Here is a 21,673-nt window from a genome sequence, read left to right on the forward strand (position 1 = left end):
CTCATTCATTTGTTGGTAGAATGGGACTTATGGTAGTAATGATTTTGTAGGGTTGATGTGAGAATTCAACAAGAGAACCTATATAAAAGGTTTAGCATTGTAACTGACTCATGGTAAGTACTTACTGAGCATCAACTATTATCATCATGATTGTTTTATGCAGAGCTATAAGTGGCAAAGAGGATTTGAACATAGCCAACCGAACTCCAGAGACCAGTTTCTTAACCACAAACCCATACTGGCTTTGTACTTGTACTGACTGTCCATCTGGAAAGCACTTTCCCTAGATACCCATCAGCATGGCTCACTTCCTCTCTCCACTTAGACCCCTGCTCAAATGTCACTTCCTCTTAATAACCTTTCCTGGCTGCCTGATCTAAAACAGTGCTCCTTGTTACTATGCCTTTAATCTGCTTCATTTTTTTTCATAGCACACATAGCAGCTTGATGATATATTGCATATATTTATTTGATTATTCTTAGATTATTGCTCTCTCCACCATTAGAAAGCAAGCTCCATGAAGGTAGCAGCTTGGGTTTGGCTCACATTGCTACCCTTATTGACCATTACACATTCAATTGCTTGCTGCATCAATGTATAAATTAACATAAGGAACCAAAATATGAATAAGATCTAGTTCCTTCTCTAAAGGACTTGTACTTTAGCTAGGGAGGGGCTTTGAAAAGGTCAACGGGAACACACCTAACCACCATGATAGAGTATGCCAAGGTTGAATGAGTGGTGCCAAGCCTCTTGGCACTCATACTCTGGGTCTTATCTTTTTGCTAAGGTGCTGACTTCTCCACCAAATCATTCTGACTGTTTAACCCTGATGAAATGTTCTAGAAGCAAACATTATAAAATCAAATGATACAATTTCAGAAAATCATTTCAAGAGAGTTTAAATACTCAACCCCACTATCTCTATAAATCAGACATAGCATTCTCTTGAGGGTGACATTCCCCAGAGAGTTTCAGAGAAAGCACATTAAGTTCTACTCAGAGCACATTTCTTTTTGGTATAATCTACTCCCAAGAGTAAACTGGGAAGTAGATACTTTACAATTGTTAAAGATCATGGGAGAGTGAAAAGCAAAATAGGCACTCAGCCTCATTCAGCCAAACTACTGGACTGTGTCTCCTGTGTGTGAGTCATTAATCAATCCCATTAAGTTATAATTCTTTGCCAAGCTAAGAAAACACAACCCAAACAGTAGCGAACACTTCCTCCCCTTGCCACTTAGCCCTCAATGGGAAGAGCAGCCTTCTAAAAACTTCAGTCTTCCTGAGATTAGCAGGTCTGCAAAATGTCCATTGGATTTGTCTAGAGAGAAAATGTGCCAAATTGGATGAAGTGAGAGAACACTGCTTGATTCTGACCACTCACACTCAAAACTATTTCCATAGCCCAGATAAAGCAGTGCAGAGCTACACAGGATGACATGCCTGAAACAAATCATTTACAACATGACTTCCTGCTGAGCAGTGTTCTAAGAAGTCCCATGGTGGATAGTTGTTAGCTAACACAGAACAGACCCTAGACTCTTGAACAGCAAATCCTTTTATATGACAAATGACATTGTGTGTGTGTTGATGAATGGTGACCACAGGAAAATGGCATGCTATAATAGAAACATCAATGGTTACAGCTGAGGAAGATTACACTGTACTTCATCAGAGAAGCTCACCTTGATTGGTTGTGATAGACCAAAGGGGTAAATAAGCCACTGGGGCAGTCAAATCCACATTCATAAACGAGGGCATAGCAAGTGCCCAGTATGGCTTATTTAAAGGGCAACACAGTGGAGCATAATTAATCAAGTGTCTGGTATATGTAATATTATGGGTTAGGGGTTAAAGAAATTAAGATGCACAAGACACATTCCTGCTGCTAAGGAGGAGGAAAGTACTAATTTAAATGTAAACTCATTTAATTTGGTTCTTGTAAGATTCTAGTTGGGTAGACAGAGCAGGTTCTATGAAACCCCATTTTATAGGTAAGAAAGCTAAGGCTCAAAGTAGTAAATGATGTACTCAAGTCTTAACATGAGTGAGGTCTGGAACTTGAACTTGACCTCAAGTCTTGGCCTCTTACTACTATATCACCCTGCACCGGGCTCCATCTTTAGACAACTGAAAAAAGTAGCCTTTCTTCAAATCAGTATATCCTTGCAAACATTATTTCACTTTCTTTCAGAAAACCATGATGTGCCCACATGACTGAAATAGTCAGATGATCTCAAAACTGAAGCTCTACTTCCACCCATAGTACAATTCAGGACTTAAGAATGGAAGGCTGGATGCGAGGTGCTTGGGAAGATCAGAGGGTCCCAAAATTCTGATTTTGCTCTGGATTGGATCCTATACTGTATAAGTGGTCCAGAATTAGTATATTTACTCTACAGCTTTCACCTCCTTCACTTGGCTTCCTTTCAGTGAGCTCTTATTGTACTTTTAGTTCAAACGCCACTTCCAGATGGTTTTGATCATCATTGTGATTATGGTAGCACTTTTACCTCTATTTCTATTTCTAATGAAACAATGTTTTCTACCCTGTATTATCATTACTCGTGTATATTTTTATGTCACCTCTGAACTTAAAAGCCCTTTAAGACAGTATTTATAATCAAATATTATTTCTGTTAAGAGACAACCAGCATGAACTCTTGAATTTGATGTGTACAGTTTGTTGAATATATAAATGACTCTTTCTCTGGTTTCCACTCAGAGCTGTATCTTCTTCCAAAGACTTCTGCTTGCCTTCAGTCCTGCCTATAGAAGGTCCCTTTTCATCAGTTGTCTTTTTTATAGTTCTTGAGTTCCATGGTATTTGTTTCTTCTAACCATTTCTTGAGCCCATCTTGAGGAAAAGTTCATAAGATTTTCAGTTCTGTCAAAAATGTTACTGGTGATCCAGTCAAGCCAGCTTCATCATGGATGAAGAAAATTTGCCAATCAGTATTTGAGAGAGAGGTACTTTTCTTTACCCCGTAGCCTTGAAAAGCCCCAGTGAGTAAAAGTGTTAGATTTCCTCCAGTCCTGAAATCTTTGGATCTTCTGGAAAATTAGGAATTCCTGGCAAAATATGTCTTAAAGAGAGAGATTGGGGTTGGGAGAGATAGTAGCTCATGTAATTCAGTCTCTTTATTTTACATATGAAGAATGGAAGGCCAAAATGGCCATGTAATTTGCCTGAATTCACCCAACTGCTTAGTGGAAGGCCCAGACTAAACCCAGGTGTCCTAGCTACTGGTCCTCTGAGGTGTTTTGTTTTGTTCTGTTTTTTCTCCACCAATATGAACTTCATCTCTTAAAGAAAATAAATCCTACTGATATTTTATCTACTGTTTTTGTTAGACTGGTTTGGTTCCTTGAGTCTTCCTCTTGTCCTCCTGCCTATTCAGAGTGCTAGGCCATTCTGAACTAAGAGCTCAGTCTCCATGGCTCCAAGAGGCCACCATCAAGAAAGAATGCACTCCCAAGTGTCCATCCATTGGTGAATGGATAAAGAAGGTGTGGTATATATACACAATGGAATATTATTCAGCCATAATAAAGAATGAAATCTTGCCATTTGCAATGGCAGATGGAGCTAGAGAGTATTATGCTAAGCGAAATAAGTTAGTCAGAGAAAGATAAATACCATACGATTTCACTCACATGTGGAATTTAAGAAACAATACAAATGAGAAGTGTGTGGATGGTTTAGTTGGATAAGCATCTGACTCTTAATCTCAGCTCAGTTCTTGATCTCAGGGTCATGAGTTCATGCCCCACGTTGGGCTCCATGCTGGGCACGGAGCCTACTTAAAAAAAAAAAAAAAAAAGAACACAAAAGAGCAAGGCAAAAAGGAGAGAGTGGCAACCCAAGAAACAGATTCTTAACTATAGAGAACAAACTGATGGTTCGCAGAGGGGAGGTGGGGAAGGGGGACGGGTGGAATAAGTGATGGGGATTAAGGAGTGCTTTTGTTGTGATGAGCACCAGGTATTGTATGGAAGTGTTGAATCACTCTATTGTACACCTGAAACTAATATTACACTGTATGTTAAGTAATTGGAATTCAAATAAAAACTTTAAAAAATAAAGAGGGAGAAGGCTCTTAACTCACCTCCTGGGCAGTGCCACTTTCCCTAATTAGACAGGGGATACTTGTTTTAAATCTGTCAGCCTAGAGTCCTTCATTACCTGGCAGAACTACTAGATCATGCCCAGACTTACCTTGGTTGGTAGAAACGAATCTACAATCCACGGGGTGCATGATATTACACTCACTCAGCATACTTTGATTCTAGAATCAAATAGTTTTATTAGAACCCTTGTTATAATATTACCACTTTAGCGACCTCATTTTCTAGTACTACCTTCTTTTTTTTACTACCTTCTATCTTTTAATATTTTGCCTTTTTCATATTTATTCTCATATTTATTTTGAGAGGTGATTATTTTGTGGGATATTACTTGAATTTAAAAGGATAAACAAAAAAACCATTTATATAAAAAATATGAATTTGTCAAATGCAATGTTTTAGAGCAAGCTGTAATGGAAAGAGCCCTAGATCTGAAATCAGAAGATTGAAGTTCAAATCTAGCCTCTCACCAGCTCTATAATGGTTGCAAATGACTGAGATTCTCTGAGCCTCAATGTGCCTACTTGTAGAAGAGAGATAATAATCCTATGACATAGAATCTGGGGAAAGGTGAGCAAGAAGTCATTAAATGGGTCTGGTATGGTGCCTTTTGTGCTACATAAGTTCTCCCTACATGTTGACTCGGTCTGAAAGCGAATGATTTTTGGTATCCTAAGAGCAACTTTGTTTATCAAAGTTTCTTTCATCATTGCTTTGGTTTCTTTTTTCTTGTAGGGTCAGCACTTTCTATCATGTGTTTTAGAAATGCCGAATTAATTTTAAAAAATCAAATTTAAATGAAATGGAAAGATATCATGGTGCACATTACTAAACTACTTATTACATATGTACCTCTTGAGTTTAGAAAAGTGTTTATGCAGAAATAGAAAAATAGATTATACAGTTGTTAAATTCAGGCAACATTGCACTTAGGAGGGCAGCAGTAGGAGTGAGGATGTCACCCAGAGCAAAATATTAGTCTGAACACAAGATCTTTCAGAATGTACTAGAAAATCAGAAGTCTGCCCTAAATTGAACACTGAAGAGGTCCTGGATTTTTCTTCTTTTTTATGGAGATCAAATGGCAGTCTGACCAACCATGTTTTAAATCGAAAAAAAAGCAACATTAACGTTTTTACATGCAATTCCAAAATAGTATTAAAATTAGTAAGTTATCAGCAAGCACATGACCCCACAATCCAGATATTTTCTTATTACATTTTACCTTCCACATAACGCAAGTTTCAGATAAGGCGCAATCATATTTTGAATTCTACTAACTCTCCCTTACATTATGTTATAAACATTTTCCATTTATTTAAATGGCTGCATAATACAGTTCACCATGCTCCTGAATCTAAATTTAATCAGCTCTTCCCCTGATCTTAGACATTTATTTGGAAGTCGAATTAAATTCTGTGATTAAGAGGTTTTTAAATAGCTCCTACAGTTTTCACGTCAGAATTCCCTTGCCTTCCCAGTCCCCGGGGCCATCTCAGTTATGCAGAGTGAAACCAGAGCATGTGGAACTAAGCTCTCCGAGGTACTCTTCTGGGCCAGAGGGGACAGTGAGGAGCAAGGGAGGAACAAAAACAAGCAAAAACACCTTGTTTTAATGTTTGTCTTTAGTTTTTAGATGGAATGACTACTTGGTTTCCTTATGTGATTTTCTTTGACCAGCCACTTATTCTAAAGCTGTATCCCTTTGGCCATGTAGAGACAGCCTAAAAACAGGGGCAGGGAAGAATTCTGGACATATTTTAATGTCTGTCTGCATTGTTTTATATCTTGTCTTGTTATAAAAATGACATAAGGCAGCTCACTTTGGGGATTTTTCTGAAGGATTGAAGACCTTTAACAATGCTCATTTCCCCACTATTCCTAGAGCATTTCCATCAGTTATAGAAGTTGAATTCTATTTCTTAGAGCTTTACTTCATATTACAGGTATGTAATATCTTCATTCCTTTCTATTTTACTTTCTATAGCAATCAATTTGACACCAACAGTTTCATATCAGCATTCAGGGGTTATTAACAATTGGTCTCACATTTGTCTTGGTTGTATCTCTTGTGTAATTACAACCTGGATAGAGTATTATTTGTTCAACCTTCTGAGGTCACAGAGCAATCTTTTCTGGTTCATATCTGTGCTAATCAGCTAAGAAGCCATGGGTTAAGTTATGACAAAACTAAATGTTGAAGATTTCTGAATGCAGGCTTTACAATAACATGCAACTAGCTGGGCTTTGGAACCCCAGCTGTATAGGACTGGGAATGTCCCATCGTTTGTTGCAATGTGAAATCATTTCGTCACAAGGTTTGCTCAGTAACTGCATGATTTTTTGTTTGTTCGTGGGTTGGGTTTTTTGTTTTATTTTGTTTTGTTGTTTTTTTGGTTTTTTTGTCTGTTTGCTTTTGTATTTGCTGTGTGTCAAATTTCTGTATTTTGGGCAGTGCCAGGAAGGCATTTTGGAAATAAGAGGAGAAGAATCTGATCTCTAACAAATATAAATCTTTGCCCTCTATGGAACTTTAAAACTGAAAGACTGTTTTCCACATGCGGCCCTCATAACAACCCGGTGAGATAGGACAGGAATGAGTATCCCCATTTTATAGGAATGAAACGGAAACTCAGATTCTGTGACTTCCTCAAATCCATCAGAGCTGGAAGATGGAAGACACCGGATTCAAACCCCCTGATACTCCAACCTGCTTTCCATCATTCACAGCTGTAATTAAAATGTTTATGAAGTAATTCCTCCCTTTGAGGGTTTTCTGTAATTCCTAGTTGCAAATTTGTTTTACCACAATCAAAGTCAAGGAGAAATCTGTGCTTGTGAAATGACTTCTTCCTTTGATGTGCTTTTACTCTCCATGGAATGGCCCCAACAGCTAGTTCTCTCCCCCATGAAAGAGCTCATTTTTTTTGTCGCGATGGTACCCAATAAAGAGTGAGACTTCTCAAATCAGCTAACAGTTTGGGGCTTCGTATTCTACATCTTGAGGGACAAGAAATGTTGACCTCCCTGGCTAGTGGTAAATCTTCAACAAACCCAGGTAGCTTGTCTCCTGGGTTCCCATGTTTCCTCTCTTCACTCAGCCAAAGTCCACATTCCTTTCCCTGTCACCACACAGAGTTTGACCCCAGGCCAGGGTGGCACCTCCCTCCAACCCTTTGAGGTCACAGCCAGTGCTGCTCTGTGGACTCCCTGGCAGTGGGCATTTGGGGACAGCTGCTGCCGGAACCTTCTGCAGCAGCCCCTGCACCTTGCTTGACAATGGCCTTGTGTTCTCCCTGGCTCACTGGGTGGAAGACCCATCCCGCTTGGCCCAGGCCTCCCACCAAGTGTGTTACTTGGGGCCCTTAAATGAAACAGGATGGTGGTTGACAATTGGAAGTTACTTAACCACCATTACCTCCTCATCATCCCCCGGCTGCTTAATTCAGCTAGAGGTGTCAGGAGCCCACCGTAGAGAGGTTTGGGATTGTGGTGAAAAAATATGAGTTATCTTGTAAGTCTTCCCCACCTCACCCCCCATACGTTGCTTGAAAAATGAGAGGGGTGCCGAGTGCAAAGATATTTTTCCATGTAGCTTGGGGGGAAAAACAAAACAAAACAAAAAACAAAAGCAAAAAAAACCAAAAACCTTGCCCTAATATCTGAGAACATTTTTATGAAAACCTGGGATGAACCACTCTAAGACTGATGCCCCATCAGCAAGGTCGGAGAACAACAGCACCGTCTACTGGACAAAGGACTGAGTTTATTGGTGGTGTTCTGTGTAGTGGCCCCAGGAAAATATGGGTGACTCTGTGGGCTAGTGTACAGGATGAAAAGCCATGAAAGAGGAACCAGCCATTTCTACACTTAGCAGATCCCAGGAGAGGCCACTGCTAAGGGACACTGTTCCCCAAACAAATTCCAGGGCTTGAGAGTCACCCTTAAAAAAATTAAACAGTTATTCCCTATACATCCACACCACCCCCATCCATCTACTGTAATTTTTATGAGGCTGCCTCCACCATCAACACTTATTAAACACCCTCTCACCTTGACACCCACACATTCATTCCTTTATTCATTCATTCAGCACCAGACTCTGTGCTAGGCGGTAGGGACTAGTAAGACCCAGCGTCTTTGAGCCATTCTATGGGCATCCAAGACTGGGCCTGGGCAGGAACCTCTGTTCCCACACTTTCTCTATCAGTTTCCTTTCAATTCCTGTCCTGAGTCTTGTTCTCTGCTAAGTGGGATATTGGGGGTAACCATATAAATTCACCAGGCTGTGATAGTAACCAGGTAGTGTTTCTTCTCCCATCTAAATTCAAACTCTTGGGTTCTTAAGAAGGCTATTCAAGAATGATCCTAATGTTAAGTTCTTCAGGTAATTTGACAGATAAACACAGAGGACAAAGGGGCTGGTATGTTAGATCTATGTCCCTCAACCAATCAGTTATAGTCAGTGGCTACCTTTTTAATTGATGCAAATACCAGCTCTGGCCAACAGTTAGAACACAAAGAAAGCTCGAATTTCCTTAGGCAGAATTATTTGGTACGAATATATCTTTTTAGAATTTTTCATTATTAATGAATGTGTGTAAAAAATGTATAACCAAGTCTTTAAAAATCAAGTAGGCTACAATGATATCATCAGGAAGAGAAAATAAATAATGTTAATATTGAGGTGGAATACCTCTTTGAAGATGTTGGAGAAATGAAGGCAAATAAATACATGAGCCATATCTATTCATCATTAGAACAAACTTTCTCCTCGGGCGCCTGGGTGGCTCAGTTGGTTAAGCGACTGCCTTCGGCTCAGGTCATGATCCTGGAGTCCCGGGATCGAGTCCCGCATCGGGCTCCCTGCTCAGCAGGGAGTCTGCTTCTCCCTCTGACCCTCCCCCCTCTCATGTGCTTGCTTTCTCTCATTCTCTCTCTCTCAAATAAATTAAAAAAAAAAAAAAAAAATCTTTAGAGAACAAACTTTCTCCTCAATAGAGATTATTTGTAGGATGACAGAAGATAAGTGCCCAAGACTTTCTAACACTGAGATGAGGCAAAGCCCAAAATATGGTACAGACTCAAGGGACTGAAAAAGTTTTCTGGATCCTCTCCTTCATCCATCTCTTTTAAAAGCCAAACCAACCAACCAACCAATCTTGTTATTAAAAATATTCTAGGGAAGGCGTGAGGGGTGGAGGACCACCCTGCCCTAGACAGGGTGGGTCGTGTGGGGTGGATCTTTATGATAATCACCTGTGACCAACAAAGAATAACCAGACCCTAAAAAAGAAGTAAGCCATTGAAGGTATGATAAATAGAGAAGTTAAAGGATTTAAGTTCCCTGGTTAGCTTTCTATAAAAGACCAACCCTAAAGGCCCTCGTTGGCAACCCTGTTGGAACCCCTCTCACTCTTGAGAGCTTTTTCTCTATCTTCACTTAATAAACTTCTATCGCGTTACTAAAAAAAATAATAATAATAAATAAAAATGTTCTAGGGAAATTGATTTTTTTATAATCCCATTGCACTAGTTAAAATATATGCATCACCAAAAAAAAAAAAAATTCTAACATCTAATTTAAAGCTCTGGATTAAACTTAAACCTGTATTCTGGAGTGGGAGAGGGGAGAGGGTGGAAGGGGAGTGAGAGGGGGTAAAACAGAGGTGGAGAAAAATAAAATAAAAATCAGACTTTCTAATAGCACTTGTATTCTTGACGCTCATGTCTAATTCCATTTATAAATATTTCTTTTCCATTATAAGCAATTCCAGATTGGTGGGTTGGTTCAAATGAGCCATAGTCTCTTCAAATGTTCATTAAGTATGTTCATTGCAATTCATAGAGGTATGGCAAATTATAGTAATAGAGACCTTCTCAGGCTTGATCTGTTGTCCTTTCCTGTTTATTCAGGAGAGCATGATGGGTGATTTGAATATTTATAGACAGCTGTTAATTAACCCTTTTGCTAACTTCTCTCATTAAGAATCTTAAGTTTCAAACTAACCCAGAAGCCCTTGGTTTATATTTCTAATTTCTGAAAAAGATGGCAAATTTTTAAATAATGATAACAGTGTTCCTAGAAATAAGACTCTTCAGTCACCCACATATCTTGAACAATGTTTATTACACAAAAGACCAGTTGCTGCTGAAAGTAGCTCCCCCATTTGTTTTCCTCCTGTCCTGCAGTTTCTGTGTCCTAGAGTTTGGACATAGGAAGGAACTCTCATTCACATTGGTTCCTGCCTGCAACTTTAACTTTCTAGAGATCAAAGTGAATCTCTTGTCTGTTGTCACCATGAGTGACAGGCCAGCATTGTGCAGTGCAGTAGATCAATTCAGAGCACAAAAATAATAGTACTTCTTCTTTAACTGCCTCAGTAAAATCAAAGTGATGGTCTCAATTTAATTTCATCCTTTAGAAGCAAGTCATTCTTGAGCCTACCGTTACTTAAGAGAGGGATAGATTGTGGTGTAATTGCTTCCCAGTTAAACATTTTACCGCTATCCATCAATTTTACCCTACTTTTGTCTGCATCTAACCATCGTTTTAAAATGTAGGTCATGTGAATATTTTAAAATGAAAGAAGAGAGACGGGGGGATCATTCACAGTGAGCAAGGGAAAGGAATCTGTATTCCTTGAGTTTCAAAATAATCATGAGCCTTACAAACTGCCTAACCCAGCTAAGAATCTAGTCATGGGGTTGTCTAATCATTTTTCTTAAATGATTTCTAGTCAATTATTACTCCTTTCAGAGCATTCAGTTTGGTCCTTTACCAACAAAAACAAGCATTTTAAAATAAATAAAAAAGCAGTTTTCTAGTAGAATCCAAGAACCTTTCAGTATTTCCATACCAGATGGGCACATTTTACTAATATAGATTATACCAGCCTTTCTGATGGCCAATATTACAACTGTGTATGTGTGTATAGTTTGACTGAGTTCTACTTTAAGAAATATATTCAATTGAAATAATTGAATACATACACTAAAATATATGTACAAAGATGTTCATCACATTTACTGTTCATAAAAATGGATACTAGGAAAACTAAAAGTCTCTCAATGACCAAACTGATGATACATTCATGAACTGGAAAATTCTATAACCACTGAAAATGAAGAAATCTATCTATCTGTATGGACAGTTAAATATGTGTGTGTGTGTGTGTATGTGTTTCAAGATACATATGTATTCAGGATATCTATAGTTGCATAAACAAGTGTATGAAGCCATTTTTCTTTTTTTTTCGAACAGGGTATTATGTGATGTATGAGACATTATGCATAGACAAAGCCTTCAGAGAAATATGTGAAAATATTAGCAGCAGTAGTACCTAGGTAAGCAACAGCATACCTGAGATCACAGGTGAATTTATTCTACTTTATATGTTATATAATTTTTCTAGTAAGCATGATTATCTTTCATAGTTTCTTAAACGTATTTCCACTTTGGGGGGAAAAAGTGTCTCTTAACAACAGAAAATTCTTTATCAGGGGTTTGTTTCCCTTAGAGAAAACCACTCGTGCGAGGAAAAAATTCTATGCACAAATATAGTAGATTTTATTTATCAGGAGTGAGTAAGGAATGGGGTGTTATAGTTAACTGAGAGTAACTATATGAACTCTGTGTGGGTACAGGCCAAGGGCACATTAAAAGAAGTACTACAAAGTGGCTTTCATCCAACCTTTTAAGACCTTCTATTTTTAATGACTGGACCTAAACCAGAAATAGGCATCTCTGGATCCAGCAGTCATCACCAACCCGCATTGCTTGGCTGTAAACATACCCAATTCCTCCTCCTTCTTCTCACCCACAGACTCGCACATACAAAATGACTTGAGGGACTCTAGCCAGTGGTATTCATGCTGGGTTTCTCAAAGTTACTGACCGGCGCTTGTCAGCAGAGGAGAGAGGGACTGAGGTCCCTCTCCACCTTTCTGATCCGGCAATGATGCATAAAGCATCTTTTGAAAGAAGGGTTCTATGGCAACAGCAACAACAACCCAGTGTGAGACTCACTCTCATTTTACAAATAGGGAAGCTGATGCCTAGAGGGAGTAAGTTACTTACTCACCAGGATGGAGATGCCAGGGCCAGGTTTTCCAACACTGCTCTCTTTGCTACTGTTTTCACAGAACGATCTGGGCTCCTCGCAAGAAACAATATCTATCAGATAAGCAAAAAATCAGACCCAATGAAAGAGGAATGCTCTTGTCCCAAATCTGAGGTATTTGGTTTCTGGCTGAAAAGTAATTAATAGTGTTTCAAATTATTATGGCTCTTATGGAAAGCAGCAAACCAAAATATAAAACTCTTTAAAATATCTAACGCAAGACCTCTGAACTGCCATTGTGTTAAATGTCATAAGAGATTTTCATCTTAGTATTTAGTGGCTGGCAGGAGATGACTCAAGGCCATGGAATTTAATTTAAAATTGTTTTCAAATAAATTCACAGGGTCCAATAACATGAAACTTTGGAAGGTGACAAGGCGGCTTTGGAGATTTGAAAGTTTTTAAAGCCGTATATCAAAGGCTACCTCTGACAGTTATGGGGATTTATCGTGTTCTCAACCCCAATTGTTTCTAAAAGCTCTCAACCATGCTTCTCTGTGCAAGAGAATTAAATTTGGAATTCTTGTCGTCTTCGACTGCCTGGGACCTCAAAATCTCTAACCTCATGTACCTAGAAACGGCTCATTCTTTTCTGGGGGCTGTCATTAAATCCCCATTTTCTGGATGGGGACACAGAGGGTGCAACCATTGGTCAAGGTCACACAGTGAGTCAGTGGCAAAGCTGGGAATGCAACCCAGACTTTCTGACTCCCTCGTCTGTCCTCTGACCATTAAACCACACGCTCCTGACCAGGATGAAACAAGCTTGTCTGTCTCAGCGGTCGGAGGGAGCTGAGGGAAACTGCAATTTACCCACTTCCCTTTCAAGCATTTGTATTCCATTTATTTCATCAGCTAATGGGCAGATCGCTCCAGATCATTTTTCACTCTAAAAAACTTAGTTTTTATTAATTTTTCAAGGAAATGCTGTCTTAATTTGGAAGAACAAGGAAGACGACTTTTTTTTTTCCCCATTGTATCACATTGTGTAACACTGGCGTGCGGCCACTTCGAAAACCCTCAGAAGCTGCTTCCTTTGCCCCGCCGACGGCCGGTTCCTTTGCCAACTTTTCCATGTGGCCTTCCTTGTACTGGGGTCGGGCGTCCCGTGGTTTCTGGCGAAGGCAGGTCCCACGGACAAGCCGGGCCTTGACGTGGCTGTTCCTTCTCCTGCTCTTTTGAATGCTCCTTGACCACAAGAGAACCCAGTTCTCCCGCCAGCTATACCCCACATGCCACTTGAAATGTAGTCAGTGGTGACGATCCAACAGGGCGCCCGCCAGAGTCCAGAGCAACTTTACTAGGGACAAGGGAAAAGCAATGCAACCAATTCTCCTGCCAGTGATTACCATCTCCTGCCAAAGACCACAGCGGGGGAGAAAGCTTTTCAACGCTGAGCAATGGGACCAGCCTCTGGGTAAACTTTCCCTCCGGTTCCCGCGGCCCATAAAGTTGTTTCTCCCAGCGTTGTATACCTATCATGTTTGATCATAAATATTTCTTTCTCAAAGTGAACAAAATTGTTTACTCTCAAAGACCTATGGCCATTTGGGGGACAACTTTCCAAACTCTGGGTTGGGGTTTGTGACCGGCCCCTTGCGCGCCCTCTCCTTGTTTTGGCCCTTAGTCGTCATGCTCTGCGAGGACCTCACTCCCAGATGCTGTCAGCAGAAGCCGGAGGAGCTTCAGAGAAATGGGATCCGGGAACCCGAGGGGTGTGTCGTCATGGTGCTATCCAGACTCCTCTTTCTCCTCCCTGTGCATTTGTTAAGCCTGCTTAGTCCTGGCAAAGCATGCTGTGGTCGGGTGAGATGGCCCAAAGTCACCTCTAAATTTAGTGCTGCCCCCCAGGGAAGGGCCACACCTGTCTCCGTGCCCAGCCACCTACCGTCTGCTTGGCCAGAGACTTGAGGACTCAGGTTCTCCCACTACATTTTGGAACGAAGTTCCCACTGACACACAGAGTGGCCCCTAATCAGTTTCCCTAAAGGTCTGAAAATCACCAATACTTAAAAAAGCGGATTCTGCTTATCTTTCACCATCACACATGGCTCCAAACACATCCCATTATTCTGTTCTTGGCTCTTTCTGCACGAGCTATCAGGCGCTGTATTCCCATGAGGAGAAACAAGTTTGCTTAATGTGACGGCACTCGATGTGCTCCAGGGAGAGTGACAACATAATTCTGTTTACTATTCACTCCAAGTTCTAAAGAAGTAAACTTCATTAACTTCTCTGATAAAACACAAAGACTCTATTATTTGCCTTACCCACAAAATTAAAAAAGAAAAAAAAAAAAACTTTGATGTCCTCAAGAAGGCAGATTTTATTGAAGTTTCTATTGCTCTACCCAGGTGATCGAGAGGCTGATACCACTTCGGTTGACCTCTGACCTCTGATGGAAACGCCCAGACGGCAGCTCTGTGCGGATCCGGCATCGGCCTGTCTGCCCATCCATGTATATTTAATGGTCCACCCTACAACTTGACCGGTAGAACAAAGAGGTCATAGATCTCTGGCTAATGTTACATGGGTATACATTTTTCCTCCCCAGGGTAACAAAACTGGGAAGGTAGATATCTTATTCAAAATAGTCCCTCATCCAGAAAATAAGAGACTTAAAAATATAACATAGCCCAAGGAAGCCTGACTTCAGTCACAGATGGGCTTAGAGAGACTGAGGCCCCAGGAGGAGAAAGTGAGGAGGACAAATCAGCCTGGACCTCCACCCTCCACATCTGGTAGAAGAGGTGACAGGCCCTGTGTAGGCCTGTGTCTTCTTGAGTTTCTGTCCACAGGGTGGAAATCTGCTCTTAGGATGAAAATCGTAAGGAAAAGTGTCTGGAAAAATAATTTTTAGGAAACTGTTTTAGTTGAAAAAAAAAATTAGCTAGAAAACCAAACCAAACCCCCAAATTAGATATTGGAGCAGATTACCTTATTTTTTAATGACTTTTTTTCTGCCAAAAGGAAACGGCCATGTGCATGATTGTGTTATAGCAAGCACAGGCCCCAGCCTCCAACTGCTCACAGAAATTAAACTGCTTTCAAAGGGAATAGCAGGCGAGACAGCCCAAGAAAAAGAGTTTAAGGCCTTTTGCATTCATTAAAATTTATTTGGAGCATGATAAATCTTGCATATATGTCAACTAGTCGTCTTTTCTGCTTTATTTTAAAAGCGGCATTTGAAGATCTGAGAGTAAACAACGATGTGAAAGTTTCCTTCACAAGACTTTTTTGTTCTATTTTTCCTCCCCTAATAAAATGGTGTTTATGGCTCAATATACAGAGTTAGAAAGAATGTGAGTAGGAAAGTATAAAGTTTTAAAAATCTACCGACTCTAAGTATAGAACTGTATTTGGAGGTTGAACTTTAAAAAAGAAAAGGCAAACTTTGATTTTAACTTAATTTTGTACTGTGGTAAAATATATATATACCATAGCATTCATCATTTTAACCATTCTTAAGTGTACAATTCAATGGCACTAAAAACATTCACAATTTTGTGTGACCATCACCACCATCTATATCCAAAACTTTTATCTCCAATAAAAATCTGTACCCATTAAAGACTAACTCCCCATTTCCTCTCTCCCCACAGCCCCTGGTAATCTCTATTCTACTTTCTTTCTATAAGAATTTGCCCATTCCGAGTATCTCATATTAAGTTGGAATCATACAATATTTGTTTTGTCTGACTTTTGTCTGATTTATTTCACCAAACATAATGCTTTTAAGGTTCATCCGTGTTGTAGCATGTATAAAAATTTCAGCTCTAAAAAGGACAAAATTTTGCCATAAACAATCAGAATTTTGACCTATTTTCTTCTGTGCAGCCCTTGTGCTCTGGAGTTTGTTAACTGTCCGTGGAGGAAAGCAGACGTCTCTGATCTTACTTGGCTTTGCTTCACGTACAGTCTCCTGAGCACTTGGAAGTTTTTCCCTCTTGCCTGAGAATTCAAAGAGATCCTGGGTTTTGTTTTTATTTTTCTTTCAGATTGTCTGGGATTGTGAACTGACAAATTCCAGTCTTAAAACCAAAGGACTGAAAAATCTTACATTGAGTCACTTATGGTCAAACCCAAAGGCATTTTTTTTTTTTTTTTGGCCCTCCTTGACCTGAATACTTATTGTAATTTTCCTTCAGTTAAACTGGGGAGAGATACATTGTGTAGGCAATGAACATTTAACACAACCCACACTCACACTACTTCTCCCTTTTTTATTACCTTTTAGCCTAGTGTTTCACAACCCCGTTGGGCTTGATGGCACCTTTTACAAATACTTTGTTAAGTCCCTTTTAAAATCCTAAAATGAAAATCATAGGCAATATAACCTATATACACCTATTTTTTAAAAGTTAAGATAATGCCTCAAGCATGATGTAAATTAGAAATAAAAGGAGAATGATTTTTTTTTAAAGATTTTTTATTTATTCATTTGAGACACAGAGATACAGAGAGAGAGAGAGGGAAAGAGCATAAGCAGGGAGAGAGGGAGAGGGAGAAGCAGGCTCCCCGCCAAGCAGGAAGCCTGATGCGGGGCTCGATCCCAGGACGCCGGGATCATGACCTGAGCCGAAGGCAGACGCTTAACCATCTGAGCCACCCAGACGCCCCGAGAATGATTTTTAATAAAATAATATATATTCCAATAATGTATATCCCAATTTGCTTGGGAATAACTACATTGAAAGACATAATGAAGTAGTCAGAAGCTGGCATTTACATAGAGAATCACCTTTGACTTCAACAGCTATAAATACAAGCCAAGACAAATGTGTCATATAGACAACTAAATCCCCCGAGCAATGTTGCAATTTTCCAACAGTTCCACAAATTTCCAAAACAATGAGCAACTTAAAAAAAAAAAAAGTTCTGAGCAAGGCATAAGGTTTTATTCCTAGAAAATTTAGGGTGTGTTAAAACTGTATAATAAATACATTGTGCTTAAATATAAAATGGAATTAGATTTTTAGTTGAAAGAATACATAGGTTTGTCCAAATTCATGACTGTCTAGTTGGACATTCAAAAGTCATGTACAGAACAATTCTTCATTGTGCAGGACTGTCCCAAAGGACATATTATTTTCTATACAGCCTTGTGCCAGGACTGTCTTGCATCATGTCAATATCCCTAACATTTGCCCAGTAAATGTTAATAACGGTCCCCAATCATTGTGACAATCAAAAAAACAAACTCCCAAATCTTTGAAATGACCCAGAGGTTGAAGTATAACTGGTCTAGTCTTTTAGAGGTGGGAAGCCAGCAGATGATTCTAAGTGCCTCTAACAATTCCCAAGTATGTTTACACACCTAATTTCCAGAGTGGGATCTGGAGAGAGAAAGGCTCCAGGGACAAATCAGGCAGGGAGGCTCCTGAGATGGTTGCAGTCTCTTGAGTGATTTTCTAGTGTCCTTGCACATGCCATGGGCCTGAGAGCTTATCCTCTGCCTTTTTCTTCAAACACTCCATCTGCCACCACCTTTGCCAAGCTTCATAAAGACAGGAAAGTACATAAATCATTTTCCTGTGGTGTAGTGGAACCTCTGGGTTGAACATGCAAATTATATCGTTACAGCTTCAAAAAAGGTTCAGGTTCTCTCCTCCATTTCATTTTTCCCTTCTAAGCTCACGCTTAATTGCAGCCTCCAGACCAAAGCTGCAAGTCTTGGCATAGCTCCCATACCATTCAAAAATCTAATAATTCCTTTCTATATGTGTCTCCAATCCCAGCTCCTACTTGGTTCCTTGCCTACAATGTTCTTGAAGTTTGCCTGAGCTAAACTTGGTGGCTTCCTGCGTTCTGTGCCACAATCACCCTGGAAACTGAGCTTTCCACTCTCCAATATTTTAGTGTTCCAAGTCATCTCTCCTGAGTGGCCAATCTTGCCACATTTCAAAAATATGTTCTAACAGAGCAGATTCCTTCTATGCCTCATAGACTCTAAAATTTTTCTCCATCCCTGATCACTTACGTTGTCTGCTCAGATCCCAAGATAATCCTATAAAGTAGATCAGGAAGCTGATATCTTATCACCAAGGTCACTGAGATGGGGAGATGATTTGCCAAAGTTACATAACCAATAAGTAGCAGAAAAGGGGAAAGAGCACAGATTTTGGTTTGCTTATTTGATTTTGTCTTCATTTTCTTACTTTAATTCAGTAGGCTTTTTAGGGATTAGTTCACTAACCCCATTAAAATAAAAACCTTTTCGGTGAACTATTTCATATTTACCCTTTCCACTCTCCTTTGAGACTGTGCAAGTCTCTCAAAAAGTCTTCTTGCTTTGCTTGCTGTCAGTATGGTCAGAAAACCCCTCATTTCCTAGTCTATCATCATATCCCCAGAAGTGCTTCTGCCCTTCAGATGATTTAAGGTGCCCTTCCTTTGACCCCTTCCCCTAGTCTTATTTTTTCTGGACACACAGAAACCAGATTGCCACACTAAAAAACATGTTTGTCCTGCCTTTGGGTAGCAAAGGTGTGCTAATATTTGCCGTTTTATTTCTGAAGCATATTGTAGGCAGGAGAGCACTTTGGACTTGGGACTTTTCAGGACAGTAATTGCTGTAGGTTCTCCAGTTCTGAGGCACCAGCTTCCCATGGGTCTCCCCCTGCCCCTGAACCACAGACTGCTCTGCAGCCCCATCCTGCCCTAAAATCCAACCCCATCTTCAAGGCCTCACCTACATGCCGCCTCCTCTGTAACGTTTTCTTTAAGCTTCCAAAAGAATTCCTCTGTTTCTCTCATAGCAGATCATCTAAAACCCGTTTATCACTTGTTTAATTCTGCGGGATATTATAGTTAAATGCTCACAAATATTTGTTTTGCATTCCTTCTTATTTATGCTTGGCATTATGTTTCACTCTTTTCCTTACTTATCATTGTTACTGTATTTCTTGCTTCTCTCTAGAGTTATTTCTTTCTAGAGTAAACTCTCTCTGAGAAGATCTGTGGATGTTAAATTTCTTGAGTTCAGTATGTTTCAGTTAAGAAACTTTTGGCTGCAAGTAACACAACTCCCTACTCCAATGGTTTTAAAAATAAAGGAATTCAATGATCTCACCAGCAGGTCCTGAGATAGAGTAGCTGCACACAAAGATACCATGTGAGGGAACTGTTCTCATCTCACACCGCCATCCTCTACCTTTCTCATCTGCTCTGGGATTAACTCCCTCCTTGACAATGGTCGCCACAATCCTGGGTATCACAGGCAGACGTGACAATGTCCAAGGGAAGTGTACATTACCTCTTCCGTTCTCGATCTCTTGAAAGGAAGAGAGAACTTTCGCAGAGTCCCCCAGCACACTTCTCACATCAAGTTGGCCAGGACTGAGTCACTCAGCCCTTCCTATACCGATGACTGTCAAGGGGCATGGGATTACTATGATTGGCACAAACTAATTAAGATCTACCCTTTTGGGGGCCAGAAGGTGAGGGCAAACACCACTATCAACTTGTGACATGGATAACTCTTGGCTTGTTGGACAACATTTACAAGAAGGCCTTCCAAGAATGTACTTAGTCCCCACAGAGAGTTGTTCTTAAACCAGGCAAAGCAGGATGCACCACCGGTCGTGCCCTGGGGCAGAGAGCTCATGCCTGTGTGGCTTTAGCATGCATGAAGAAGCTAGGGCAGCAGAGATTCTTAACCAATCTTGTGACTCAGTCAGGGCAGTGGCCTTGCTGGCGAGAATATGTGGAAGTGGGACAGCAGGTACCTGCAGTTTTCTTTCCAGCTCTGGTGTCAGCTAGAGACTTCATAGGTCTCCCCACTGAACCGGCTTGTTGCTAGGTTACCTGTGGGAAGGGAGAAAGAGTTCCTAGGATGTATGATAGAGTTTGTCTTGCCTCATCCCTGAATCACATGGAGGAAGAATGAACACATCAGAAAAACAGGGCTCTACGTGCAAGAGAGAAAGCTCTTTAGAGTAGGCTATTGAGTGTGCTCTATACCCTGAATGCTTGAAACCCTCATCAACTGTGGCTGAATCTTAATTCTAGACTCAAAAGTTATTTTCCCTTCAATACTCTGAAGATTTTGCTTCATTGTCTTCTCTCAGCTAGGATTGCAGGTGAGAAATCTGTGAGTTATCTGTTTTGATTCTCTAGAATAATTTTTGCATTTTTTTAATCTTTAATGTGCCAAAATGTCATAATTTTGTGCAAATGTGTGAAGTTGTTTCATCCTGTTTGGCGCATAGTATTCCCTTTCAATCTAAGATTGTGTTCCTTTTTTTCAGGTGTTATTTCTTTTGTCATTTACTTGAGGATTTCCTTCATTATCTCTATTTTATTCCTTCTGACTAACCCAGGAGACTCATGCATCATTAAACAGACTTTCAAACTTGCAAATATCTCATCCAGGTCTCTTAACTTCTCTTGCTCACTTTTCATCTATTTATTCCTTGTGCTCTGTTCTGTAAGGATACTTGCTCCATTTTTCAGCTCACTGTTTAGCTCTTTCATTTTTCTTTTCTGCTGCTTAGCCCTCCATTGAGTTTGTTTTTCTAAGAAACTTCATCATTGAAATATAACATACATACAGAACAGCGCATAAATCCTAAGCATATAGGTTGGTGAAGACTCACAAAGTGAACACTTGTGTGTAACCCTTACAGATGAAAAAAGAGAACAGTACCAGGAATGTTGCCTTTGTGGCTTTAATATATAGGATGTATGTTTCTGATATGGTAACTTAGTGAAGTGAAAGAATAAAGAGTAAGTGAAAGTACTGCTAGACTCCCCTTTAACTTAGTTTGCAATTCTGGCCAAGTGTTCATTCTGTTAGAGCCACCATTCTGGTCAGAGAAGAGTTTTGTTCCAATGAGATAAACATGCAATCCTCTTTCTCTATAAAGATCTAGTTTACCATGATATTGCTGGCAAAAGTCCTCATTATTTCCTCTTGCTCATATGATCATTCTCCTCACTCTTCCTCTCTGTAGTATCAGTTCACGAGTTTTTATGGCCAAACCAAACCAAGTGGAAGTTTTTCTGAACCACACCCTTTCCTAGAAGTCTAAGGATGGATTATTATGCAAGGGCCCTGACCTGGTTGGGAGGGTTAAAAGGAAAGGACTATTTCCTCTCAGTAAGAGATATATGGAAATGACAACTCTCCCAAGTCAATGTAGACTGGCCTGCCTATTGCCTCAGGAGTGATCTGGAAGAGGATGCTGGAGAGGTATTCTATCTTCCTAACTCTGTCTGCCACTCTCAAAGTTATTGTCATTCATCCTCCTTCTGGAGGACTGACTGTTTTAGCAGATACTATCATGAGGAGAAAAATCTCAAGAAATGATCACAACTTGTAGCTCTCATGTGGGTCTAATGAAGTCTCAAAAAATAGGTCATAGCTGGAAATTTCTGTGATTCATTCAATTCAACAGATGTTTATAGAGCACCTACC

At 40.0% G+C, this 21,673-nt stretch overlaps 1 long non-coding RNA gene across 2 annotated transcripts in view; it reads left to right on the forward strand.

Moving 5' to 3' along the window:
• LOC135362108 (uncharacterized) overlaps positions 1–21,673 on the forward strand; it is a 262,946-nt gene that overhangs the window by 205,329 nt on the left and 35,944 nt on the right. Inside the window, exon 4 of one of the 2 annotated variants that reach the window (XR_010406525.1) lies at positions 2,199–3,971. The exons of the other annotated variant lie outside the window; for it this stretch is intronic. This is a non-coding gene — a long non-coding RNA (uncharacterized LOC135362108). Of the gene's footprint in view, positions 1–2,198; positions 3,972–21,673 lie in introns of those variants that run through there. 2 annotated transcript variants of the gene reach the window in all.

This window comes from Mirounga angustirostris, unplaced genomic scaffold (genome assembly GCF_029215605.1).
Source record: "Mirounga angustirostris isolate CCGP_5_RB_7025 unplaced genomic scaffold, mMirAng1.0.hap1 SCAF_12, whole genome shotgun sequence".
NCBI classification, from domain to species: Eukaryota; Metazoa; Chordata; class Mammalia; order Carnivora; family Phocidae; genus Mirounga; species Mirounga angustirostris.